We start from the raw sequence: 22,948 nt of genomic DNA, 5'->3' as shown, positions 1-22,948 counted from the left end.
TATGATATATATGTATATATAAAAATTGGAAGTATTTTGCAGACAAAATATTATACCATTCTTCTCATGACATTATCTGAGTACTCTCCACAACTTTAAGTTTTATTGGAAACATGATATTTAATGTTTGTTTAGTATTCTATTTTATGACCACATCAGAATATATTTAACCAATCCTTTATTTTTAGACATTAGGAAGTTTCTTCTTTTGTTACTATCCATGAGCCTCTGATCAATATGCATGTACATAAACCTTCATGGAGTGCTCTCATCATTTCCTAGAGCTGCATTTTCTTACAGATATCCCTTGTCCTGCCTCTGGAGGACAAGCACAGCATTTTTTTGTGGTGGACAGAAAGCACTTTCTACCAATGGCACAGTCATTCATGCAGCTGCTTTCCAAGGCCTCGTGAAATTTTTGGCAGAATCTATTTAATTTATTAACCAACCCATCCATAGTCAAATCCTCTGAGCTCCAGGGCTGCAATTTTCAATCTGAATATATCACTTGCTTTATTTTCTGTGGGAGCAATCCTTTGTCACAATGTTTATTGTTCTTCCTGTGTGAACCAGGTTAGAAAAACCCTTAGAGTAGAAAAGCTGAATCACTCAGGCCTCTTTGGGATATAAGTGACAGGAACCCACAATGGAATAGCTTTGGCAGAAACGAGCATCTTATTGGCTGGGTAAGGGGACAGGGGAGCCTCAGTGAGCGCTGGAAGGGGCCTGAGAACTGTTGGCTCCCGCTTCGTCTCTCACCCTTGCTCCTCCTGTACGTCCAGTTCATTTTCTCAGACCTGCGTATCCCACAGGCTGGACCTGCGGCACCGGCTCGTGCCTTCCAGCCCTGCCGACAGCAGGGAAAGGGACCTCTTTCGATCCCAATTCAAAACTGCTTGGGAAGGCTCCTGATGAGACCTCAACTTAGGTCGTCAGCGCACCCGGTGGCCATCACTGCAGCCAGGGGGGCTTGACCAGCCTGGACCCCCCAGCCCCAACATTTCCATGCTGAGGGCAGGGGTTCTGTGACATGGCGGTTGGCATCTAGTCCACAGTGGTGGGGAGAGTAGGGAGGGACAAAGAACGGGATATCCCATAAAAAAAAAAGGGGGGAGTGCTGGTTTCAGGGGAAGGGAGTGCGGCAGGCGAAGTGATAGGGTCCCCTGAGGAAGGTAGGGACGATTGCGCTTCTTTCCTCTGCATCTGGACCACGACGGGGCCAGGGCTTGGTGGTTCTCCCGCCCAGTCCTTACAAGGCCAGCCCTTCCTAGCAAAGACATCCAGGAGTGCATGAAGTCTGCAGAAGGATGCCCCTAAAGGAATGCTCTCACCTTTAGCATTTTGTGTGACCCTGCAAATCAGTCTAAGGCCATACATAAAGAACGTTCGCTGTGAGTCCCATATGCCAGTGAGTTGTTAACTGCTTTACGGGGAGGTCATCCATTCGCCACAAGAACTAACAACCCCATCTTAGAAACGAGGAAACTGAACTTTTGAAAGGTGAAGGAATTTGCTTAAGTACATGGCTTAGAAGTTACAGAACCAGGATTAAATCCAGTCCTTTAACTCCAGAGCCCCCGTGTTAACCGTTAACTGACTTAACATACTGCCCTGAATCTCTCTAGCAAAGGAGGGGCTCTGTTTCCTTAATCTGCTCAACAGTAACCACTATTAAATGAGCCCTTCCTACGTGTAGACCTATGCCAGGTGCTTTATGCAGATTCTTTCATTCTCACCATGAACTTCCACCTGTCTGGCCGGTAGTAAAATGAAGGTGCGCTTCAGCACCGTTTTCTGAGGCCAGCAGACAGTAGGAAGTAGGTAGAATTCCAGACCACATCTACCTCACTCTGATCGTGCACGTTGGCTCTATCTGCTTGCAGCCTGAGGCTCGTACTGGGGCTGGTTCTCTGCAACCTCACCTTTAGATCGCACTTTCTGGGGCGTAATTCAAGCGTCTCCTTTTGTAATGGTCTCGGCATCTACGTGTGGCCGTTCTTTGCATCTAATCAAGGCTGTCCGCCACTCGTGGTCCCTCTGCACCTGTAACTTGAATCCTGACCTGCCTAAAATTAAGATTTCAGAAATTCAGCCCATCCTTTAGCCTTCCCTTGAGCTCTTTAGCACAATTACTCTTTCCCCTATTTGCTCATGGGCCTGAATAGTCACCTTTTCTTCTCTTTTTAAATTTTTATGGCGGTTAACATACAACACAATTTTAATCACTTTCAAGTATACAGGTCAGTGCTGTTAATTACAGTCACAATGTTGTGCTACCATCACCATCATCCATTACCAGAACTTTTCCATCGCCCCCAATGGAAGCTGTGCACCCATCAAGCAATAACTCCAATCTCTCCCCGCCCCTCACCCCCAGTAACCTGTAACCTACTTTCTGAGTCGATGAATTTGCATATTCTAATTATTTCTTATAAGGGAAATCACACAGTAACTGTCCTTTTGCATTTGGCTTATTGCACTCCACGTGATGACTTCAAGGTTCATTTGGGTTGTAAAGTGGATCAGAACTTCACTCCTTTCTATGTGTGTCTCTGGTGAAGGCACGAGCCACATTTTGCTTATCCTTTAAGTTGCTGATGTGTTGATGGATGCTTGGATTGCTTCTACCTTTTGGTGATTGTGAATAGTGTTGCTATGAACACTGTTACACAAATTTCTGTCTGAGTCCTTGCTTTCCATTTTTGAGGTGGGATTGCTGGGTCATACGGCAATTTTATCCTAACCTTCTGAGAAACTTCCAAACTGTCTTCCACGGCAGCTGCACCTTTTTCCATTTCCACTGGCAATGTACAAGGGCTCCTATTTCTCCATGTCCTGGCCATTGTTATTTTTGGGTTTTAATAGTAGCCATCCTAGTGGGTGGGAAGTGGTATTTTGGTCTGCATTGCCCTAATGGCTGATGGCATCCAGGATCTTTTCATGTGCTTATCGGCCATTCATTTATTTTCTTTGAAGAAATGTCTATTTAAGTCCTTGGCCCATTTTTAAATCAGCTTGTCTTTTTTTGTTGTCAAGTTATAGTAGCTATATATAGTTATATATGCTTTTATATATAGTTTGTATATAGTTATATATAAACCCTGATCAGATAGAGGGTGTCCAAATATTTGTTCCCATCCTGTAGGTGGTGTTTTCACTTTCTCGATAATATCTTTGGATGTACAAAAGTTTTCAATTTGGATGAAGTCCAATTTATCTACTTTTTCTTTTACTACTTGTGCTTTTGGTGTTAAGTCTAAGAATCCATTGCCTAATACAAAGTCTTGAAGATATTCCCTCTGTTTTCTTCTTAAAATTTTATAGTTTTAGTCTTACATTTTTTATCGTTGACACACTTTGACTTAGTTTTTGTATATAGTATGAGGGAGGGGTCCGCCTTCGTGTTTTTGCGTGTGGAAATCCAGTTTTCCAGTACCAGCTGTTGGAGAGACTAGTATTTGTCCATTGAGTGGACCTGGAATCCTTGTCAAAAATCAGTTGGTCAAAGATGTGTGGAGTTCACTTTTCATGGACGGTCTCCTGTTGTCTTTAGGAAGTCTTCTGGGTGGGGTTGCTAAATTGAACACTATGCTATGTCTCTCCTCAATTCAGCTCTTGCCACACCCCTGGAACAATTGCTCTTGGGATATACAAACATTAACTCGAGGTTGGCTCTCTGCAGTTGCCTAGGCAGAGTATCTCTACAATCAGTAAATTACATTTTACTGCCAAAACTCACTAAAAAATATTCCATAATCACATTTCAAACATTAAGGGATAATCTCTAAACAGAGGTGAAATACCTTCCTAAAAATCTCAGGGAGTGAAGTAACAGTTCAGATTCAAACCTAGATGTGATGTCAAAGGTAAAGCAGGCTCTGAATGAGGCATTGCTTCCCCGGAGGGGAGGGGGCATCCTCGGACTGTAGTGCCAGCAAGGAAAAGGGGCTGGGCACAGGGGTCCAGGAACCTTCCCGGGTAACTTCAGAACATCATTTGATCGCTGTACAACTGAAACTGAAATAGTTTTAAAACAACACACAAGTGATTGTTTATGATGCCAGACACTATTCAAAGAGCTTTGCGAATATTGACCCATTTCTGTGTGTTCATAAAAACCTTTTCTGCATCAAGGATTATACTGTTACATGCTTTATAGATTGTTCGTTCACGTCCAAGGGAGTATAAAATCCAGCGGCTGACAGTGAATCCCTATTACTGGGGGGTGGGGTGGGGTGGGGGTGGGGTGTAGGTGCGGAGGGTGTGGGAAGGATTCAAAGGCTACGTCCATCCGTCCATCCATCTGTTTTTCCGGAAAGCCAGAGGGAAGCCAGCAGCATTTATGACGAAGTCACCTTCCCCTTGGCACTGATGACTGGCTCATCCTAGGTTCCGGCTCCTGCTTGGTTTTTAGAGAGCCCAGAGAGAGACAGTAAGGATGCAGCTTGTGGGGTGAGCAGTGGGGATTGGGGCTAAAATTTTCTGTAGGATCCGGGAGAGGAACTCCGGAAGTGGGCGGCTCTGCGCAGCGCTCCCGCGGCGGGACACACGGACGGGCAACCTTGGGGCACTTCCTGACCCCAGGCCACGGCACGGTATTCAAGGCCAAGGACTAGCAGGAGCAGGCGGCATGGTTAAATGGCAACCGCATGACCATTTAAAGTAATAAACAAACAAACAAACAGACAAAACCCCAGACACCCAAACCCTTCAAATACGTTCCGAGTCTTTTATTTCGGGGTGAGAAAGTCTGGCCGCGCCGCTGCGGGCGGGAGGAGGCGGCGGGGCGGAGCCAGGGCCCCGCGCCCGCCAAAGCCTCGGGAGGCGCCCGGCGGGGAATCCCGGGCTGAGCGCGCGGAGCCGCCGCCGCCCCGCCCACCCCCCACGCGGGTCCCGCGGCCGCCGCCCCCCGGGCCCGCGCCGCCGCTCATTGGCGCCCGGCGGTGACGCGCGCGGCGGGCCGGGCTGTGGGGCGCGGAGGGCGGGCGCGGGGGGCGGGGCGGGGCGGCGGCTGATGAAACCCGGCTCCGGGGCGGCCGCCCGCGCTCCCTCCACGCCGCGCGCAGGTGTGAGCAGCGGGTCCACCGCCAGCGCCTCCGCCCGTCGCCGCGCGCACGCCAGCTCGGGCCCGCCGTCCCGGCCGATCGCCGCTCCGCCCGTCCGTCGGCCCGTCCGTCCGCCCGTCAGTCCGCCCGCGGCGGTCCTCTCGGCATCCCGCCGTCCGCTCCGCCGGCTCGGTGAGTGCCGGGTCCCCGCGGGCTCCGGGTCGCGCTGCGGGGCTCGGGTCACCTTGGCCGCGGTCCCGGCGCGGCGGAGAGCCGAGGGTCCCGCGCTGGGGGCGCTCTCTGGCTCCGGGGCGGCCCCGCGGGAGGGCGAGGGCAGGGCGGGCCGGGGGTGTGCGCGCGGGCCGGTGCCCATGCGGCGGTCGCGCCACCGGAGTCCATTTTGGTTCCCTGAAGGCGCGCCTGGTGCATGATGCAACACCCAGCGAGGGAGCGTGGGCGACCCGGCGCTCCGCCAGGCCCGCGCCGCGCGGCTCTCCTGGGACCCCCGGGAGCTCCGGGGTCGGGGTGGGCAGGGGGCGGACCCGAGGCAGCCGGAGCCGGGTGGGCAGCGAGGGAGCCCTTCCCATACATGGCGCGGGGCAGAGCACCCCGCCCCGCCACGAGGCCGGGAATGTGTCATCGCCGCGGGCCGGGACCCCGCCCGGCGGCCCCGAGGGTGGTCCCACGGCAGGTGGGCGGCCTGGGGACCGCCCCTCGCACAGCCGCCGGGTGGCCGCCGTGCCGCCCCCTGCCTCCCCGGACCCCGGGACGCGCCCTGGCCCTCCTCCTCCACGCTTCCAGGTCCCCAGGGTTATTTCGGTGAACCCCCACCCCGCCTTGGTGGGCTTCCTTGTGACCCCGGCTGACCTGAAAAAGCTGCGTTCGGCCAGCCTTCCAGATGGTGTGGAGTGGAAGGAAGTTCTTCCGGCTTAATGAAGACAACCTCTTCTCAGACTTACCCTTTCTGCGTAGTAGGAAACTTCCCGGGCGCGCAGGTGGGGCGGCCCCCCGAGAGGGCTGTGGCTCTCGCCACTGCCACCTCCCTGGCAGCAACTTCCCCTTTCCCGTGGGCGTGGGAAGGGTCGGAATTGTGCTTGACTTAGAAGGTGAGTACAGCCCGACATGTGCTGCCAAGAAAACAAAAACACAAGCAACTACGTTTCCCCACACTGGGCCACGCTCTGGTGTTTGGAAATAGCCTGGAGTGGGGTTTATTCCAAGCTTAGGGTAGGGATTGCTGTACCAGGTGTATTTCCTCCAGAGGAGAAATTTGACTCCTACAACGGGTATGCTAGTTGGCCTCTGGCTGAGTTTACTAATTGTGCTTATTAGAATTTAACTTATTTGTGACTTATCTTGACATTTCTTGCCCTTTACATTTGGTTCAGATAATAGGACTGTATTGTAAACATGATACATTTATTGCCCTGATATTTTTAGTTGGTCTCAATGGAGATGATCATTATTTTCAAATGCACACACCCTTCTGTCATTAAAACAAAAGGTCTTATTTAAGTCACCCAATCAGAGTAGAAACTCAGTGTGGGAAGAGGTCAGTAATGGATTAAAATAGTTTTCAAGATTTGGCATAGTAAGAGCAAGTTTGATCATTATAAAGATAAAACTCAAAGAGTGTCAAAGAAATTTTGAGTCAACAACTTACTAGAGAGCAGATGTGCTTAGTTGTGTGAAGCTGGATCTTTGCTTGTGAGTGCTCTTGTGCTTATAATTTTTTGATTTAGAGAAAGAAAAGGCTTGAATGATGGTTGCCCACCTCGGAGAGTTTGAAATCGAAGACATTTGTTTATTGCCTTTGATTCTTTGATGGAATGAAATATCTGCTACTGGTCATTCTAGTCTGTACTTTCCTTTTAGCAAGGCCAGTAAAGTAGGCCACTGCATTGGAGGCTCCAGTATTATGTGCAGGGCAATGACCCTTTTCTCAGTAATCAGGTATTGGAAGGTTTTGCTCTTGTTAATCTAATTCAAGGAGGAGTTAGAATCGGGAGTGGGTGCTTCCCTGGCGCGGAGAGAAATGTTTTTCTCCAGCCTTGGGGCCTCTGTGTCATCTGGCGGCAGAGGCATCTTTTGAGGTGTCGGTTCTCCCACCTGGTCTTTCACCTTCATGCCAGGGCTACCTGCGTGTGGGACCCAAGGTTTTGTTCCTGTGCAATGGGCCCGTGGCGGCCAGGGCTCTCTCTGCACCCCCACCCCCCACCCAGCCTTTTACCATTGTGGGGGTGGTGGGGGGCATGCAGTCCCTGGAGGCCAGCGGGAGTCGGTTTTTCACTCTGAGTGAAGCAGGAACCTTTGGAAGTTCAGTCTTAACTTTCTAAGTATTACATCAGCTGCTGGGTGGAGAATAGCAGGGGGTGGGGATGACAAGTGTAGAAGAGGGAGCCCAGTTAGGAGGCGCTTAGAGTTTTGGTAGAGCTGGTGGGACTGGAGGTGGTCGAATTCTGGATTCATTTTAAAGGTAGACCCGGCAGGATTTGCCAGGGGATTTGAGGTGAGACGTGAGAGAGAGAGACGTTGGATGGGTTCCAAGGAGAGTGGAGTTGGGGGAAGCTGCGGAAGCACAGATTTTTAAAAGTCAGCAGCTACCAGGTGACTGGGTGGGGGTAGGAAATGGGGAGTTAATGCTTAAACTGTTTCCATTTAGGGTGATGGTAAAGTTTTGGGAAGGGATGGTGGTGATGGTGGCGCCAGGTTCAGGCCCTTGGCGGAGAGGACTGAAATGCTTTCCCACCGCCCACCCCCCACCCCCAGTGGCCCCTGACCTGCATCCTACATAGAGACCCTCTCTGGTGCTAACTCCCTGCTCCAGGAGACCTGTGAGCCTCTGATGGCCCCGCCTTGGGGGAGAGCTGCCTTTTCTAGATCCTTCTCAGAGCCACGCGTGAACGCTTTCCCATCCCACTTGCACACCAATTTGCCTTATGTCTGTTTTATAGGACCGAGGATTTAAATGCCATAATCCCTGTTTGCACCCGGCACACACTATATGTTTTGTATAAATGTTAACTGTTAACACTGGGAAGAAATTTTGGTTCTTTGACGTAGGCTAGGGCGAAGAATAGTTTTTATAGCAACTTTATTTTGCTGTCCTGTTCTGCCACGGTGTAGAGACACACACCCAGTCCCTCTTCCTTGGGATGGCGGCTCATTTACAGGGAGGGGTAGTGCTGGGGTGCTGGGGCCGACAGTGTCTGCCGAACCCACTGCCCCGGCAGGACCCTCACACCCGCACCTGTGCCCTGGGCGGGGGGTTCTCTGTCACTGTCTGTTCACACTTGGGGTCACAGAACAAGTCTCTGGGCCTCTTGTGGCCTGGATGGACCTTTCAGCCCTTCACACTCTGGGGTCCTAGGGCCTCCCTCAGCGATGAGTGCAGGTTCCCCTAGGTCCAGATCACCCACTTTCCAGGGGGTTGGCCCCTCCTAGCTGCTCTGGCATAGAGACCTCACAGCTCCTGTCTCAGCGAGGGACCTACATGCCAGTGTGTTTGGTGTGCATGTGCTGATGTGTGGTGTGTGGGGAGTGTTGTGTGTGATGTATGTGCACGTGTGTATGGGTGTGTGCATGTGTGTGCAGATGGCGTGTGGGTGTTGTGTTTGCATTATGGGGTTGTGGTATATGTGGTGTGTATGTGTGCACATGTGTGTATGTGTGTGCATGTACTATGTGATGTGTAGTGTGTATGCACGTGTGTATAGGTGTGCATGTGAGTGTGGTTTGTGCTTGTGATGTGTGTGCATGTAGTGTGCTTGTGTGTGTTGTGTGTGGTGTGAGTGCTTGTGTGTGTATATGTGTGCATATGGTGTGTGTGTTGTGTGTATGGTATGTGCATGTGTGTGGTTTATGTATATTGATGTGTGATGTGCATGCGTGCAGTACACATGTGCTGTGTGTATAGGTGTGCATGTGGTGTGTGCATGTGGTGTGTGCATGTGGTGCATGTTGTATGTGTATATCTGCGTGTGATGTGTCATGTGCATGTGTGTGTGTGTGTGTGTGTGTAGGGATGGCTATCACCTTGCTTCAGCCCACGTCTCCCCGAGGCCCGGGGTTGATGGAGCAGGGGTGTCTGCCCTCCACCTTCTTTGAGCATTCCCTGGAGGTAGTGAAGGGGCCGGGATGAGCCGGTCACCCTGGGGTTAGGGGTGGTGGTGGGTGCCCCCGTTCTTTTCTGTCCACCGCCTTGGTAGCTTCGAGTATCGCTGGTCAAAGTATGTCTGGCCCAGGAGGAAAGAGGGGCAGGGCCCGAAGCAGGGCAGCACTTGGGGTGTCGCGCCTTCCAGGTTCTCATTTGATCCTCACAACCCCCTGGGGTAAACTGAGATAGCTGCTGGAAGGGGGCAGTTAGGTGTGCAGGGGCCTCACTGGGTGCGCAGGGCAGGCCAGGTGCTAGAGCCCACTGGCCATGCCTCTCCTCACGTCTGAATCAGCTTGGGGGTGCATGGCACCCCACTTTCCTCCTCTGCTTACCCCTCTTGGTCTCTGCTGCCCTTGCCTCCCTTGGCGTTTTTGGCCATGGGGCGGGCAGCCCTAGGAGCTGGGTGTGCCCCAGGCTGGGCCGCGGGCTCTCTAGGTCAGCTGCACGGGCTGGACGCGGAGCTTCCTGCGGACGGCAGGGGAGCTGGGCTCTGTTTCCTCTACAGCTCCAGCAGCCACCTCGGTACTTGGGGAGAGCCCTTCGCAGGGGGTCTGGTGGGAACCAGAGATCTGTGTTTATAGGGAAGCGTCAGCTTCCTTCTCTGGTCCCCACCCTATCTTCTCAAGACCTTCCGGGGGAGTAGTCCTGCCCCCACATTCTTAATTTTCTTCTTTCGTAATGCAGTCATCTGGGGAAGTGTCTCCTTCCTTTGGATGCACCTCTGGCGCCCTCAAATGTTAGGAGCTCCCCAGGTTCCAGCTGACCCCGAGGTGGCCTGGGGTGGTTCCTGAGACCCTCAGCTTACAGCTTTGGCTGGTACCTTTCTCCTGCGTCTTGCAGGGAACCCCTGGGACCTGCCTGTCTTTCTTCTTGTTTCCTTCTTTCTTCCAACTTTTTGGGGATAGTCTCAAGCTTAAAGTTGCAGGAGTACAAGCAACTCCTGAGTAACTTTTTCCCAAATTCCCCCAAAGTGTCCCTTTTATTATATCAGTTTCCCTCTCTCTGTGAATATAAATGTGCACGTAGGCACATACTTGTGCATTTTGTTCTGAATGATTTGCAGGAGTGGAAGACATCCTTCCGCTTTATTTACCCCATACACACTTCAATGTTTATTTCCTAAGAGCAAGGACATTTTCTTACATAACCACAGTGTGATGCCAAATGCAGGAAATTTAGCATTAATACAACACTGCTATCCAGTCTGCAACCCATATTCAGCTTTTGATTGTTCAAATTATGTCCTTTACAGCTGGTTTATTTCTATATTTTATTTTCAAGGAAATCTTTGAAAGAAGCTGTTGCTGATTTTCTACCTCTTAAGCCTCTTTGTAATAAGAGAGTGGCCTAAGAGGTAGAATGGTCATTATTAAAAAGGTAGAATGGTCATTGTTAAAAATTTGGAAATTGTAGAAAAGCTAAAAGGAGGAAATGAAAGGGATTCACAGATCCGGGCACAGAGGCTTTGCGCGTAGCCCGAGCTTGCAGGAGATGCTGGAAGACGTTCCCGGGGGAGGGCCCCGACCATCCCGCTGTCCCCCCACCCACCCCAGCCCGGAGTAGGCGTCTTTCCGTCTTTCCTCTCCTCCGCCCCCCCCCCCCCCCCCCCCGTGGGAGGACCTGAGCGCCCTCGGGGTGCTCTGGCCGCATCCCTCCCGGGGGTTAAGGAAGGGCTCGCATCGTTAGTAAAATCAGGGCTCATTGGGGCCTTGAGGACGGCGCTGCAGGTCTCCTGAACGGTGCGCCCCTGGCTGCGGGGGCTGGCGCGGGGCCGCGGTGGGAGGGGCCCCCCGCCGCCGAGTCCTGCCTCCTGCCGCAGCTTGTCCGAAGAACCCAAGGCCAGGTGCCGGACTGCGAGTTTTTGCCACCTTGCAGCTGAAGAGCTGGCCAGGAGAGGATCTGGAAACCATCGCGTGAAGTGCGGCTGGGATGTCTCTCATGCACCGGGTTGACCTGTCTCCTCCCGCGGCTTGTTACCAGAAGCCACTCCTGCGTGTCCCCGGCTTCCTGATGCCCGTGCCTCAGTTTCCCTACGCCGCCAGTCAGCGTCATGTGTGAGAAAGGGCCTCTGTGGGTTACGATCAAAAGCCTCCAGTGTTTATACCTGGGTGTGTTTTCTCTTCCCCTGCCCCAGACCCTGCCCTGGAAGGAGCTGGCCTTGAGATTGCCCTCAGGGGTGGCCCCCCGCGGGGCCCCGGACCGAAAACCTGGACAGGCCAGACTGAGGGGCCGCTCTTCAAAGGAGCCCTTTGAAGTGCAAACATTTCCTTTCCTGAAAAAAGGGGAAATCGAAATTAAAACGTATTGTTCTGTGCAGACAATGTTCTCTTGGATCAAAGAGGGGAGTGGGACTTATAAAAGGAGATTCACAAACTGGGCGTTAATGGGGAGTGCGGAGGGTGAGTGTTGGAACAGCAGGCCAGGGAGCATATCAGGAGTTGGGTAAGATCCGATTTGCATTTTCTCCCCCCCCCCAAGGCTGAATGGAGGTCTAACCTGTTCTGTTTAATTGGTCCCACCCCTGCTTTTATCTGTGGTAAGCTTTTGGAAATGAATTATGATGGCTCTGTGATGGAATATTAGGTACCCAGTAAAAATGGCGTTTTCAAAGAACTTTTGATCTTGTGGGAATAACTTGAATATTAAAAGTGAAAAAAATTGGAGACATTTCCTATATTCATTGTTACCTTATTTGGTTATATGCATTTTGACAGATAAAAGGATTTAAAATTGGGCTTTAATTCCCTGCTATGCATGCAGCATCTAAAATAGTGTTTATAAGTATTTGTGGATGGGATACTGAGTTAGAAAATTAGTATTGTTTTTCAAGGGAGGGATGGATGCCTTTGAGCTAAATGGTAACATCTTGGCAGATGGAAGGAACAAGATATTACTTTGAATTTCTATTGTAATTCTGCCCTGGCCTCTTGGTTTGGGGTTTGCTTAGTTATTGGTTATTAAATCATGCTGTGAATGAGTGGCTTTGCCATTTCTTTTCGTGGAATAAGCCTGTCCTGTTGAAATTAGAGTATCAGGATGTTAGGGAGCTTTTCCTTGGTTGGTCATTAGGCACCTCAATGGATGGGCTAAAATTGCAATTTACTCTCACTTACCTGGTATTTAGCGTGCCATTGGTTCAGCCTTTTTTAACCTGAGAATCTCTGTCAGATCGGCTTAGCGTTTATCATCCTTGAGCCTTGGGACCTTGCTGCTTTCTCCAACATTTGCATGAGCGGGGTATTCTGGCAGTGTGCCATCCTCCTTGCTTATTTGTAGAGTTGTTCAGCCTCATTTTGGTTGCAACGTGGGCTAACTTTGTAGATAGCCCTGGTCTTGGAGATTTGGTGCAGGAAGGATGAAAGCTGCTTTGCAGCTGCAGAGCTCTCCTTCTGTCAGACACTGGGCTTTCAGAGCCCCGTGCAGTCAACTCTGTGTCCCGGGAGCTCGGCGGTCTGGGAAGCTCTTCTTGGGCCCGTGGGTGGGATATGGGGCTGGTGGTTCCGAGATTGGGGGCTCTCAACTTTTTTTTATTGTCGTCTGCAACAAGAAATAGGTCTTCCGTTGTGATCAGGCGCACACACGCAGACATAGACACACCTTTCTTTGGAAATTAAAGTGAAAGTGTTCATGAACCAGAAGTTCAGATTCTTCTACCTCTCGTGGTGGAGCACTATCCTGATGTTTATACTGTTCCATTTCGTCAGTAAAGAAGAGGAAACTCAGGTGGCAGGTTGGCGTTTGAGAAGCGCAGAGAGCTTGGTCCTGCATCTCCGGTTCCCTGGCCGGAGGGGCTGGGGTGGGGTGGGGTGGGGGTGCTCTGTCAGCACTGGTTTGAACAAAGAAAGTTCGGGAGTAGAGATTTCCTTTCTTGGTGATTTGTGAGTTTCTGACTGAGGTGGCCTGTTTTATTTGAGGTGGTTCCGTGGGGGCCGGGAGGGTTACAGGGCGGGGCGCATTTGAGTCGCAGGACAGCCGTGTCCTCCGCTTGCCCGGAGGTGCTGGCCAGGCTCACGCGGTCTGTAGAGACGGGCCGCGTGTTCCTCCTTTGGATTTTTATTAAGTTTATTTTATTCATTGCGATTTGAGCAAGAACTGATCTGGAAGGATTTATAGGAAGAAGAGGGAGAAAAGACACTGTTAAAGAAACATTAACTTTTGGTCTCAAGTCTGATGGATTAAAGTTGAACAGAGTATTGAAAATATGTTAGCAGTAACAATCACCATTAAATAGTTCTCGAAAAGGTTGAATGAATTTTACATAAATTTAAAACTTTTTGCTTGAGAAGTGTTAGAAGGGTCCTCCCCTTCAGAAAATAAATATTCTTTATTTAGAACTGTTTTAAGAATTGATTTTATGCCATAAGACCTTAGTAACTTATTGGAACTAGAATAAGATAAATTATCTTGTTTGGGGAACAATGTACAAAGATCTGTCCTTGTTCCTAGTAAACTTCCTTTATTTCCTAGGCTTCTCAATAAATTTATTGTAAGGCTTCTCAATAAATTTATTGTAAGAATTCAGGGCACTTAATTTACAGACTTTTTTTTTTTTTTTTTTTTGCATGGGCAGGCCCCCGGAATCAAACCCTGGGTCTCTGGCATGGCACGCGAGAACTCTGCCTGCTGAGCCACCGTGGCCCACCCGATTTACAGACTTTTAAAACACTCGTCTGTAAGTTCTAAGTATCACCAGCGCTGGTATTAGCATTTGACAGGAATCCTCATGAACTTGGTTTTACGCTATTGTAAAAATATATTAGTAGTATCTGGGGGCGGTGCCACGGATTCCTGGAGCCTGCCTATGCCCCAAAAAAATGTATATAAAAAATAGGTATATATAAGCAATGTATAAAGAAATGTATATTATATAAAAATGTGTATATAAAATATGTGTATAAAAATATATATCTATATTCGTAGTAACTGGAATAAGGGATAATCTTGCAGTTGCGTAATAGTTCCCTGTAAATTCATACCCTCAGATTTTGAGCAGCCAATTTGGTTAAAAAGAAAACAAAGCAGCACAAAACACTTTGGTTGGAAGCCTTTTTTCTCCAGCCTGCTTTTCTCCAGTGGCAGCCTTGAGAGGGGAGCGCGCAGGTGAGCTCGCACCGGCAGCCGCGCTGGACCCGGCTGGTCTTGGCGACTCGTCCCGCGGAGGGTCCGCGGACCGCACGTCTCCGCGCTGGGCCTTCCTGCTGCGTACGGAGGGCAGCCCGGGGCTGTGGGCCGCGAGGTCCGAGCTCCTGCCGCTCTCCTGGGCGGCCCTTGTGGGTCGCCCTGGGGAGACTTCCGGGTGGTGGCAGATCTGAGGCCCCAGGGATGCCCCGAGGCCTGGAGGGGCCTGGGGAGCCCGCACAGGGGGAGGGGAGCCTGCCCCTAGCACTTGGCGCTTTGTGGGAGCAAGCAGTACCGCACCCCCCAACCTCCAGTGAAATATTGGATTTCTCAGAAATTCCATCCCTTGAACCTAGAACTGCCCTGGTTGCTGGACTGCAGAGTTGGCTTTGTCGTGCCGGTGGGCACAGGCAGAGGCCCCTAAAGTTGAAAACCCTACATGAATGTGGACACTGAAACCCAGGAACACAGCCACCCTGTAGAATTTTCTTTCCTGAAATCTGCCTCCATAAAATAAGAGGCATCTCTCTTAATTTTGCATACTGGGTGAATTTTGTGGTTTTCTTCCTTCATGCCAATCTGAAAAGCAAGGAGCTAAGTACACTTAGGAAGAGCCCTTGGGGCCATAGGGCGGGCATTGAGCAAAGGGAAAGAAATCCATCTGCAGTAAGGGTGCAAGTTAAGTAATTTGCATTAACAGAACAATGCGTGCACACTCCAGGTACCTTGCAACCCTCTAGCCTGTGGGTCCCACTCTGCTGTGTGCATACAGGCCCCAGACATGGGCTGGGGCAGAAGACTGCATTTCCCCCCCTGGGGCAGCCCCCAGGACTGCTGGGGCCCGGGACTCTTTGGGGCCCTGGTCCTCCTGCATCCACCTGGGGCAGGGCCTCGGTGGCAGTCCAGGCTCGGGAGTCATGTCCTCAGCCACCCAGGAGAAGGTGTGCCCGCGGGCCTGTCACCCTAGTTGGTGCCCTCAGGCGGTGCCTGGTTATCTGTCTGCAGCACCTGCAGGTGAGAAGCGGCCCCTGGGTGGCCTGGGTGGGGCTGCCGCAGCCGTGAGCTGTGATAGCCCGGACCCACCCCCAGGAAGGAACTGGAGATGGGAAAGCACGTGGCCGGCGGCTCTCCCTGCCAGGCCCGGCCACCCGTGGGGAAGTGGGGGACCCCACCGGGTGGGCTTGTGCTGAGGCCTGCATGGTGGGCCTATACGAGGCACTGGTACATGTGAGTTGTCATCGAGGCTAGAGGCGAACGGGCTAAGCTTTGGCCTTCTGGGAGGTTCCACCTGAGTGAAAGGCCTGAGGTTGCACCCAACCGGAGGTGGGGGACCCGTGCAGCCCCACCTGGCGGCTTCAGGTGGAGAGCTAAGCCATGCCCCCCGCCAAGGGAGAGGGGAGGTGCATGGGGCAAAGGAGATGCTTCTCCTCGTCTCTTGGAGAATTCGTAATAGAAATGGTGGATTTCGGAGCTTTCTGATCGAAGGGGGTGGGGGGAGATGACTAGGCAGGAGATAGTTCCTCCACCCTTGGGGCCCCAGCACCCGCCTGAGGACCCAGCCCAGGAGGCCTCTGGGCCCCGGGCCGCGGCTGAGAAGTTTATGCCTCCTTGTGGTCTTCTTAGGTTTGTTGCTCTAAGAGTTCTAAGAATAGACAAGGAAAGGTAAAAAGGGGTGCCCTCCCGCCCCCGTGTCCCAGTCCAGAAGGAGGTGGATTTGGCTTTGGATATTCAGGAAAACCTTGACTGCATTTGAACATGATTCCCTTAAAAGTTTTCTGTGATTCCTGTATTCGGGTGGGGAAGTGTGAGAGTAAGGGAAAGAGGGCAGGCCACGTGGCTCAGCAGGCAGAGTTCTTTGCCTGCCATATTGGGGACCCAGGTTCGGTTCCCAGTGGGGGGGCGGGGAAGAGGAAGGGAAAGAGGTAAGCAGAGTGGGTCACTTTCTCAAAAATTTCAAAGTGGTCCTCAGTTTCCCCAAGTGTTTCTCACTGCAGGTTCCTGTGAAAACATCCAGAAGTCCTTTGAAATTTCTTCATCTAAGTGTATTCTTTTACCTTCTCAAGGGAAGAAAAAATAAGGGGAGTAGCGGGAATATTTTTTTGCATGGGCAGACACCGGGAATCGAACCCAGGTCTCCAGCATGGCAGGCGAGAACTCTGCCACTGAACCACTGTTGCACCACCTGGGGATACTTTTATTAAGCAAAGTTGTATGTAACTTTTATTTTAATTCGTATACTGGTTAGAAAGCCTTCTGTTATATAGAATACAGAAATGCCATTTACATCTTCCTTCAATTTGGGATTTCTGATGATTCCTGTAAAAAGGCAGGAGTAGGCCAAGAACGCACCTCCCAGCCCCCGCCCCCAGGAGGCCTGTGGGTGGCGGTGATGGCGGGGCCCGGGAATAGGGCGGCCTTGCCCTTTCCTCTGTGCCCGTCAGAAGCTGCTGCATTTTTGTGCTGTGCACACCTTTATAAAAACCGCATCCTGGCATTGTTTCTTTGAGAACATCAACTTAAATTTATGGCGCCTCTTGCAGGAATGTAGACAGGTAGCTTATAATGGCCTTTCTGACACTTTCAACTTCTAGAAATTTGCAGGCATCTGTCTTTCGCGGTGCTAAGGTTAGCAGCCCAGTCCATGGGTGAAACTTTGGCAGAGGACCCGTGACCAGGCTGCGCAGAGGCCCCATTCCCTTTCAGAAGGAAAATCAGCCCGCCAGGTAGATGCGTCTTCAGTGTTTGGCAAAACAGCCAAGTGAGGCCATCAGGGCCTTGTGTTAAGGTGTGCAAACTGCCTGTGAAGGAGAAGCCAGTACCGCCCTCAAGGTGTGCTCTCCAGACCTGGGGTGCTTTCTAAAAGGGTGTGTTCCTGAGGGGTAGAAAGCATGTGGGGTGTAGGAGTCCCGGGCTCTTAGGCCTTCACATGGCCTTGGAGACCAGGGGGCCCAACTGGGGTCTCAGCTGCCCCCTCCCCACCCCTCCAGGTGCTCCCCTAGTGGACATGGCCAGAGAGTGGGAGCCCACGCCGGCTGGCTGCAGGACAGACACAGCTGGGGCCGTGCTCTCTGCTGCTGCATTGGAGGTGGGGCTCCCAGGCTGAGCAGGAGATCCATGGAGCTTCCCGGGTCACGGACCCCGAGGGGCTCTGCAGGTTGTCGTCCAAATGCAGTGGGGGGGAGGGTGGCTGTGTATGGCAGAACTGGAAGACCCGGCATGGGGGACAATGGCCAGGGTTGGGCTGAGAGGCGCCGTTCGGCCTGCGGCAGCGTGGAGCCGGGCAGGGGGAGGTAATTCCTGGGCAAGAAGCGGCTGTTGGCCACAGTCTGTGGGGTCCCCGGTAGGATGACTTGGGAAGAGGGGTGCCTCCTCTGTGCGCCTCGGAAGCGCGAGCAGGGCTGGCCCAGCATTCCAGAATCTGCGGGATCGCTCACTCCCGGACAAGGGAGAGAGAAGCCCGGAGGTGTCTGGCTGGCTGTGGGGGTTGGGGGGTGCCAGCCCCAACTGATCTCACTGGGGAGGCAGCCTGAGAGGGGTTATATATTTTAAGGACTGGCCAGCCATATGTTTCAAAGTATATGCTGGCCTTTGTCGGAGGGAAAGGAAAGGAGCGCAGCCCCTCTTTCCCCACCCAGCTGGACGGAGGCTGCCGTGTGTCAGCAGCAAGCGGCAAGGGACGGCCACAGCTCTGCACTGGGGTGTGAGGAGGAGCTGTCCTCACCTGGAAATGTTTATTTTGGGAAGCTCTTCAGAGTGTTCTTATTTCTGCTTCCGCCCCTACCCTCTGAGAAACATCCCTTTCCCCAGTGAAATAAAAATAGAGGTGTTGTGAAAGTGCCAGAATTCCTGTGCCGAGAGCAGGGCGGAGGAGGGAGGGTGCCTGTACGCTGGGGCGGGAGGACCCTTTGGAGGTTAGCTGCTCTGAGAGGCCGTGCCCGGGAGCCAGCAGCAGGGGCTCTTGCAGGGTCACTGCATCTCCCGTGCAGGTGGGTGCCGGGTGGAAAGGCGCAGGATGGCGGCCTGCGGGTAGTTGCCATCACTGTGATCCTTTCCAGCAGGAACTGACAGGACAGACGGTGCTGGTTTCTCGAGTCTCTCTGTCCCTGGGCAGCCTTCCCTCTGCAGACTGCCCCTCGGCCTCCCCTGGATTCTGGGGACAGCCTGGAGACAGGTGGCAGGACCCTGTGAGGCTCCGATTTGCGGTAGCAGGCTCGGTGTGCAGCTGACCCAGGGTCCTTACTCAGGCATTCAGTTGTGTCCATAAGAACACAGCTGTCGTCCAGAGCCGTGCACTCTCCGCTGTGCCCCCAGGTCATCTGAGGTTCTCAGGAGCATGAGAGATGGCAGAGGGCCACGTTTACAAAAAGGATTTTGTGCAGCTGAAATTCAGACATCTTCAATATCTGCCCAGCTCAACAGAGATCTGGTAAGGGCCATGTTACAGAAGAAGGGAGTTTCTTGTTTGCTGCTCCCAGGGAAGCCTCGGCTTTCATTAGGGGAAGGAGGAGAGCTCATGAGAGATTGTAGAGATGAGCTGGGACAGCCCAGTCTAGAATGGCTAAGACCAAGAGATGCAATCATGGCTTGAAACCCCTACAATGTGGCCAGGTGAACCAGACTCTAACACCAACTCTAGAAGTCATTTCTAGGGCTAAGAGCACTTGCAGGGACATAACAGTGGTTTAGAATAAATAAAAAAGCAAAGAGGGCTCTCCGTAGCTGGTAACAAATGGACAGAACTGGGGGGGTCAAGACTGAAAAGGGAAATGGGCTCAAAAAGAATGTTCTAGATAGATGCTCGGCATCTTAGGTGACCGCCTCCTTAGCTGACAGCGTCCTTGGATGACCGCCTCCTCAGAGGACCGCCTACTCAGGTGACCGCCTCCTTCGATGAACCTCAATAGACAGCACCATTAAAAAGTGAATGGGTGAATGGGGCGGACTATGAGAAAGGAGCTATCATTTACTCCCGAGTCCCCCACGACTCGGAAGCCAGAGCTGTTGGGGGAGAGGGGTTATCACTAATCCTTTGGAAATGCTGCCAGGGGGCATGCTGTCTCCCAGAGCTTGCTTTGTGAGCTCCAACGAAGACAGGCCACTTGGCCAGAGTAGACTAAGGTGAACCGCGGGTGTTATTTCTTGGGTTCTTGGAGCTTTCCACATATGCATCGCTTGGCATTTCAAATGGGAGTGGAACCCACTCAGTGTCTGACGCAAAGCCCATTGGAGCCACCTTGTTGAGATTCTCTTAGTTATGGTAAAGCAAGCTGGGGCCCTAGGATTGACTGCCCTCCTGTCCGACCCTGGAGGGGGCATGTCCTCTCTGTCCTCTCTGCCCTCACCATTCTGAACACCCCCCCCATCCCCACCCCAGCCTCTCCCACCCCCAGCCGAGGTGTGTGCCGTTGGCTCTGACTATGGGAACTCGGAGAATCTGGCGGCCGGCTCCGGCTAGCCCTGGCCCGGTTGGGTGGGAGTGCCGAGCCTGAGCTGGAGTCCAGAGAGGCGGTGGCCGCAGCTGAGAGGAAGCAGAAAAGGGGCTTCTGTGAGCCCAGAAGTCATAGCCCAAACCCAGCCTTGCTATGAACAGCAGTTCATCGTATCTCTAACTAAATCAGACCATAGCCAAAGCAAGTCATTACATGGGCCTGGAGTTTTACTTGAATTCTGGCCTTCTATCAAGTGTTTCACTCTTGATAAAGTGATTTGTAATGTTTCGTAGTGTGCTGGTTTGAAAGGAAGTATGCCCCCTAGAAAAGCCATGTTTTGATCAAAACCCCATTTCATAAAGGTGGAGTAGTCCCTATTCAATACTGTATGTTTGAAACTGTAATCAGATCATCTCCCTGGATGATGTGATTTAGTCAAGGGTGGATAAACTGATTAGGTGATGACATGTTTCCACCCATTTGGCTGGGTCTTGATTGGTTTATTGGAGTTCTATAAAAGAGGAAGTGTTTTGGAGAATGAGAGATTCAGAGAGAGCAGAGCAGAACGACATAGCCACAAGAAGCAGAGTTCACCAGCCAGCGACTTTTGGAGATGAAGAAGGAAAACACCTCCCGGGGAGCTTCATGAAACAGGAAGCCAGGAGAAGAAGCTAGCAGATGATGCTGTGTTCACGTGTCCTTCCAGATGAGAGAGGAACCCTGACTGTGTTCACCATGTGCCCTTCCAGATGAGAGAGAAAGCCTGAACGTCATGGGCCTTCTTGAACCAAGGTATCTTTCCCTAGATGCCTTAGATTGGACATTTCTATAGACTTGTTTTAATTGGGACATTTTCTCGACCTTACAACTGTAAACTAGCAACTCATTAAATTCCTCCTTTTAAAAGCCATTCCGTTTCTGGTATATTGCATTCCAGCAGCTAACAAACTAGAACACATAGAGACATTTATATTTAGATAAATAGGAAAAACACCACCCAGCCATGGAGGTGAGACGCCAAGCCAAGGCCCTCTGTGGTGTGGCCTGGTTGGGGTTGGGGAGGAGCCCGGGTGTTGGAACCACAGACCAGGCTTGGGTTCTGGTTCTGTGCTGACTGCGTCTGGGACCTGGCCCAGACCTTCCCCCGCTCCACGCACCCACCTTCCTGGCTGCTAGCAAGCACTGAGAGCGTGGCTGTGGGTACTTCGTGGGGGACTCGGGAGTAAATGTTAGCTCCCTTCTCATAGTCTGCCCCATTCACCCATTCACTTTTTAATGGTGCTGTCTATTGAGGTTCATCGAAGGAGGCGGTCACCTGAGTAGGCGGTCCTCTGAGGAGGCGGTCATCCAAGGACGCTGTCAGCTAAGGAGGCGGTCACCTAAGGAGGCGGTCATCCAAGGAGCTGGTCAGCTAAGGAGGGTCAGCTAAGGAGGTTCCTTAACGGCAAACCATGAAAACACGGTGCAGCCAATGGACGGGGCACATCCCGGCTCCCTTCCTTCTCGCACATCTGCAGTTCTGCAGAGGAAAGGTTTGACCTGAACTGGGCCTTGCTGGCACCAGCCTTTAGAAAGAAGGGAGCACTTGTGACCCCATGATGCAGTGAACACAATGCGTTGTACTGATCCCTAATTTTAAGACCATGTCAGTTGCATCTAAGACCATGTCATTTGCATTAACTAAGCCCCCGTGGTAGAAATTTGTTCCGAGTTGCATATGTGAGATTAGTTGTGTGGTTCTCTCTACCTGCAGAAAGCATTCTATTTTTTGATGACCCTGCTAGTCTCATGAGTTCATGGTTCTTACCCAAAAGTTGCCAAGCAACGTTATGCATTCATGGTGCTTGGTGAGAATTAATAATTAATGAGCTCATCTTCAGCTCTGAATTGGGGCTGATTGACTGGTCCTTCCTTGGAAGTTGCAGGACAGCACGGATGACTGGAGCTGCCCCCCAGGCCCCGACGGAGGGCCGAAATATACTGCCGTGGGCCACGTTTGAGAAAATGAGTGCTAAGAGCCTGGATTACATTTGGAATTCAGCTTTTCAGACATTGGTATGAAATACCTTTGGTTTAATTTGTACGTAAACGATCTCTTAGCTAACTCTTTTTACTCCATCCGTGAAATGCCTGAAAGTTTAGGGCAGAGGTAGGGGACCTCTGCTCTGTGCCATTTAGTACGTGTCCAAAAGGTTAGCAGCTTTCACTTTGTCGAGGCTCACTTTGCTTGTAAATTCTAAATTTGGGGCCTGTTAGCAGAATGGGAAGTTCACAACAGTAAAGCAAATAAAGATTTCTTTTTAAAAATTCAAACTACACTGGGGACTTAAAGTGTAATTTAGAATAGTATACAGTACTTTCCCTTTTGAAAATATATACTTTTTTATTTCATTTTTTTAGGTTTATTGTTTTGATAAGGTGTCCCTGGGTTTTCTTCTAGCACAGATCAAGGGCAGTTGGCACAGGGTGAAATAATGCTTCTGTGTATTAATAAGGAAATCATGGTGTTCTTAGATGTTTGTTTGAGTAAGGGCTCCTAGGACTAAAGAAGAGTTACAGCAGTGACACAAAGGGTTGTAGAGAACTTCATTTTAACTAGATTTGCTGTAGTGTGGGAGGCAGCAGGCGATTCCTTGCTAACCTTATTTATGGGAGACTCGCCATGTGCTTCATCAGGTGGAATCCCAGGTGTTTTGTTCCTTGTTTGGTTTGGGCCCAGGCAGACACTTGTGATTTGTACTACATGTAACACTCAGAAGACAAACTAGTTAAAGCGTAAAGGTTAGGCACTGTGGTGAGTGCTATGACATTCCAAGATTTACCCTAGACTTTGATTTCCAATCATTACCCAGGGACCTCAGATTTCAAAACAAGCTCTTTGCGAAGTACAGCATTCATTTACTCATTCACTCATTCATTCACTCATTCATTTACTCATTCACTCATTCATTCAGCAGTTCTGGTTGAGTTCTGGTCTGTATGGATTCTGGGGTGGCCCAGGTGGCCGGCCAAGGGTGCCGTGTCTACATGGTGAAGCTCACCAACCAGAGAGAGTGCCAGGCTCCTACTGCCTAGTTTCATTCTCCTGAAAACCAAGCTCTTTATACTAAACCTGCTCCCCGTTGTTCCTTTTGCTTCTTAGAAGCCTAGTGATCGTGCTTAGCCCTGCTCCCCCGGGGTCTCTCTGGAATATTGAATGA

The 22,948-nt window shown here is 51.3% G+C and overlaps 1 protein-coding gene across 2 annotated transcripts in view; it reads left to right on the top strand.

Moving 5' to 3' along the window:
- Window positions 1-5,130: 5,130 nt before the first annotated feature.
- SLC7A1 (solute carrier family 7 member 1) overlaps window positions 5,131-22,948 on the top strand; it is a 73,648-nt gene continuing 55,830 nt past the window's right edge. The window contains exon 1 of one of the 2 annotated variants that reach the window (XM_077158949.1): window positions 5,131-5,237. The gene's annotated coding sequence lies outside the window, so the exon portion shown is untranslated. Of the gene's footprint in view, window positions 5,238-7,537; window positions 7,555-22,948 lie in introns of those variants that run through there. The other variant, XM_077158951.1, reaches the window with a different exon arrangement.

This window comes from Tamandua tetradactyla, chromosome 4, assembly GCF_023851605.1.
Source record: "Tamandua tetradactyla isolate mTamTet1 chromosome 4, mTamTet1.pri, whole genome shotgun sequence".
NCBI lineage: Eukaryota > Metazoa > Chordata > Mammalia > Pilosa > Myrmecophagidae > Tamandua > Tamandua tetradactyla.
Note: the sequence above shows the minus strand (reverse complement) of the source record. Positions and strands in the feature narration are given on the sequence as shown.